The sequence below is a fragment of the Nelumbo lutea genome, chromosome 1, assembly GCF_056320005.1.
Source record: "Nelumbo lutea isolate HS-2025 chromosome 1, American lotus-T2T, whole genome shotgun sequence".
NCBI lineage: Eukaryota > Viridiplantae > Streptophyta > Magnoliopsida > Proteales > Nelumbonaceae > Nelumbo > Nelumbo lutea.
Window position 1 is genome coordinate 201,346,115 of NC_142684.1, and position 4,777 is coordinate 201,350,891.

Here is a 4,777-nt window from a genome sequence, read left to right on the forward strand (position 1 = left end):
AGCATACTGATGAACTTACAATTTATCTATAATTTTTGAGGACTTTAGCATGGATTTTTATGCCGGTTTTATTAATTTTTGCCTTAATTTAGCTTAATGCTAAGAATAAGTTCAGGGATAATTAATCCAAGAAAAGGAAAGAAAAAGGCAAGAAAAGAATGTTCAAAAAGACCAATTTCAGTCCAGCCCGGTCGTGGAAGCAAGAGAGAGCACTTCGGCCCAAGAAGAGCAAGTGAATTTCTTGAGAAAACCCAAGAAAAGAAAGCCTAGCTATGAGTAAAATTCAGCCCAGCAAGGAAGGCCCATTCTCAGCCCAAAAGAGCAGCTCAATGTATAGCTATCATGTGCTAAGAGAGAGCCTAAATGCAGCCCAAATAGCAACCCTTAGGAGGCTTTCAAGAGAGCTCTAGAAAGTTCAAGAAATGGGTGTAATACACCCCATTCTAGAGGTTTCAAGAAGGGGCAAGAGCCCCCTTGAAAAACTATATAAGGAGGCCTCTAGGAGGGGGGAGAGGTGTTCAATTGCTTGAGAGGAAGGCTCTCCCACTCTTAGAGGTTCGGCCACCTTTAGAGAAGAGAAGAGAAGAAGGCTAGGCGCAAGGAAGAAGAAGAAGAAGGGCTGAAGGAAGTTCAAGACAAGCAAGCTAGAAGAAGAAGGTGAGTTCGAATTGAGGGTTTGTGATTCAAAGATCTTTTGTAATAAATCATTTGTAGTTTCATTATCTTTTGATTTGAATTCAGTTTCTTTGTTATATTTTCTTTCTTCTTTCTCCTTGTTTCCATTCTTCCTTGATGTGTTTCAGCTTGTAAAATTTCAGTTCAGCAATCTAATTCTTTTTTATTCATTCAAATGGTCATGAATTATATTTGAAGTTTCTTGAATAAGGGTGTTATTGTAGATTAATTCGGCCAACTAACCTTCAAAACTCAGATCTGAGATTGCAAGTTCTGAATTGCTTGAAAGAGAATTCAGATCTGCAATTTTCAGATTGGCCGAATGGATCTAAAGCTTGGAATTCCTAGAGTGCTTGAGAGAGACTCTAGGAATTCAGATCTACTATTCAATAACTGAATTGAGTGCAAGGTTAGAGATAACTTGCACAATTTAGTTGGTGATCAATTCAGACTTGAATTGATGCCTTAGAAGTGTTTGAAAAAATGCATGCATGGGGATTAAATTCTTGCTAGAGATAGAAGAACCGTCACTCATGCATAGGATGAACATGCGCTTGAGAGAGGCTGTTCATGACCTTGGGGTTTCACCAAACCAAGGCTCAATCATGATTTATTCGAATGATCCAAATTGATAGATTGCTGAATTCTGAGATTGACATTTACTGCTTACTCTTCTAACCTGATTTGAAGGCAATTGGGCCAATGATTTAGATAGATTTTAATTTAGGATTTTTTAGCTTTCATTAAAGTTTTGATTTATTTGTTGATCAGATAAAAGTGGTCAATTTAGTATTGGTAATTGTTTCCTAAATCCTCGTGGGAACGATACTTCACTCACTACTTTATTACTTGAACGGCTGCTGCACTTGCTAGTGTCACAATGAGTCACACATCACATGCTTGCAGATCCCTCAGTTAGACCCCGCGGTACAGCTCACCGCGGCCAAAAGAGGGGTGACACACAAAGAATTCAAATGGCACATGGTGGCCAGCCAGCCCGCAACCGTGGCCGACTTCCTCACGCTCGCGGACAAGTTTATGAGAACAAAGGAAGAGATCAACCAGAGAGCCGAATGCAGGGTTGAAAAAAGAAAAAGAGAAGGCGAGCCCTCCAACATCGGCAACAGAAGAAGCCAGAACCGAGAGGCGAAGCCAAGCCAGCCGTCCCGAGCTCCCTTAGTAGTTCGAACGGATTACACGCCATTGAACACAAGGCGGATCGAGATCCTGATGACGATCAAGGATGCCCCCTACATAAAGTGGCCACCTCGCATGAAGAGCAACCCAAACGAGAGGAACACAAATTTATATTGTAGTTTCCATAAAGATCACAGTCATAGCACCGAGCAATGTAATAATCTCCGCGACGAGATAGAGAGACTCATCCGTCGCAGGTATTTGAGAAATTTTGTACATTATGACAATAGTAATAAAGCAGGTTGGCAAGGGGAACACGGGAAGGATGTCCCCGAGCCGAGCAGCAGACCGACCGAAACCTTGCAGCGACCTCCCCTAAAAGAGAGGCCAGTCCGGGAACCATCCACGTGATAGTGGTCGGTTCGGTGGTGGCAGGATGCACTTCGGCAGCAGCACGGATGTTAGTTCGCAAAGCAGCCCGAGAGGAGCAGAACCCTCCCAAGAGGCCGAAGACAGAAGAACTGATCTTTTTTACAGAAGACGACGCGCGAGGTGTTCACTACCCCCACGACGACGCGCTCGTCATAAAGCTAAGGATCAACGACTTCGAAGTCTGGCGCGTACTGGTGGACTCAGGCAGTTCGGCAGACATTCTATTCAAATCGGCATTCGACAAATTACAGTTGTAGAAAAGCGAGTTGAAACCCGCTCACACTCCTCTGATAGGCTTCAGTGGAGAGGAAGTCAGGCCCCTGGGGAAAATAACAGTACCTGTGGAAGTCGACACATGGCCGTGCGCGGTAAGACTCAACCACGATTTCCTGGTGGTCGCGACCCCCTCCCCATACAATGCCATAATAGCGCGACCAATTACGCATATTCTACGTGCAGTGGTCTCCACCTATTATATGGCAATGAAGTTTCCCACGGACTTCGGTGTGGGGGTAGCGCGGGGCAACCAACTTGAGTCCCGCAAATGCTATGTTGCCGCCCAAAAGGGAAAAACCAAGGCAGCCGACGACCTCGAACTAGAGCGACCTGCGGAGCAAGGCGATGAACGAGCTTCACCCACTAAGGAAATAGTCGCAGTCCCAACCTCGGCTACAGATCCGACGCGAACACTACAAATTAGTGTTTCCATCAAAGAGTCTTTGCGAATTGAACTGGTGAGTTTCTTACTTCAAAATTTAGATATTTTTGCATGGTCCACGATAGATATGCCCGATATTGACCCCGGCCTTATAACTCACAAACTTAACACTGACCCTGTAGTCAGACCATTTAGACAGAAGAAACGCAACTTAGCCCCAGAGCGCTGGAGGGCGGTCAACGAAGAAGAAAAAATCATCGCAGCGAACTTCATAAGGGAAGTTCATTACCCAAGCTGGGTAGCCAACCCAGTGCTGGTGGAAAAAGCAAACGGCAAATGGCGCATGTGCGTCGACGACACCGACCTGAACCGAGCTTGCCCAAAAGACTGCTTCCCCCTGCCCCAAGTTGACCGCCTAGTGGATGCGACCTCGAGACATGAGCTGCTAAGCTTCCTGGATGCCTACTCAGGCTACAACCAGATCAAGATGGACCAGTCCAACGAGGAAAAAACCAGCTTCATAATCGAGTTCGGCTTATACTGTTACAAGGTCATGCCCATCAGACTAAAGAATGTTGGTGCGACCTTCCAAAGACTTGTAAATAAACTTTTTCGACCTTTAATTGGCACGAAAATTGAATGTTATGTAGACGACATGGTCGTCAAAACACAACTCTCCCACGAATTAATAAGAGACTTGGATTCCGTTTTCCAAATTCTGCGTCAGTATAAAATGAGACTAAACCCAAACAAGTGTGTCTTCGGTGTCACCTCGGGCAAGTTTCTAGGATACATTGTCAATTGGCGCGGTATTGAAGCCAATCCAGACAAAATATAGGCCATCCTTGATATGAGACCACCTTAGAAAGTAAAAGAAGTTCAAAGGCTAAACAGCCGCATAGCCGCTCTAAGCCGCTTCATGTCCAAGTCGGCAGACCGTTGCTTGCCTTTCTTCAAGGCAATCAAAGGCAAAGGGTTCGAATGGACCCGAGATTGCCAGCTCGCGTTTGACGAGCTAAAGACCTACCTCGCCACTGTGCCAACCTTAGCCAGACCCGAGGAGGGCAAGGTCTTAGAACTGTACCTCTCGGCGAGCGACGAGGTAGTCAGTTTGGTACTAGTAAAGGAAGTAGAGAGCAGAGATGAGGTACCCGTAGATAGAAAAAACAGCGTACGCACTTGTGATTTCAGCTCGAAAACTCTGCTTGTACTTCCAAGCTCACACCATCCTCGTCTTAACTGACAAACCCCTAAGACAAGTCTTGCTGAAGCCCGAGGTCTCTGGTAGACTGACGAAGTGGGCCATCGAACTCAGCGAGTATGATCTCCAGTACAAACCACAGACCGCAATTAAAGCCCAAGCTTTGGCAGATTTTATCGCCGAGTGCACTTTCAGCCATGAAGCCCCTCAATAGGTTGAGCCCGATGTCCCCAGTTCGGGCGAACCCAGAGCTCCCAAGACAATAGAGTCTGAACCCCGTGAAATAGCAGCCAGTGTGGCATCTCTCCTGGTCAGGCGAAACGCGAACTGGGATGAGGATCCCTGGATCCTTCACGTAGATGGTTCCTCGAACCAGCAAGGCAGTGGGGCTGGAGTAGTTTTATGCGGCCCAGGCGGCACAAAATCGGAATACGCACAACTTTTTGTGTTCACGACATCTAACAACGAAGCAGAATACGAAGCACTGATAGTCGGGCTGAACCTAGCGCAAAAGGTAAGAGCACTCGCCCAAAAAGCACTTCGACAAGGATACTACTGGCCAACAATGAAGATAGAAGCAGTCGAGCTCGTCAGAAAATGCGACAAGTGTTAGAAGCACGCCAATATCCACCATTAGCCTGCTTCCGACCTCAAATACCTCGCCAGCCCGTGGC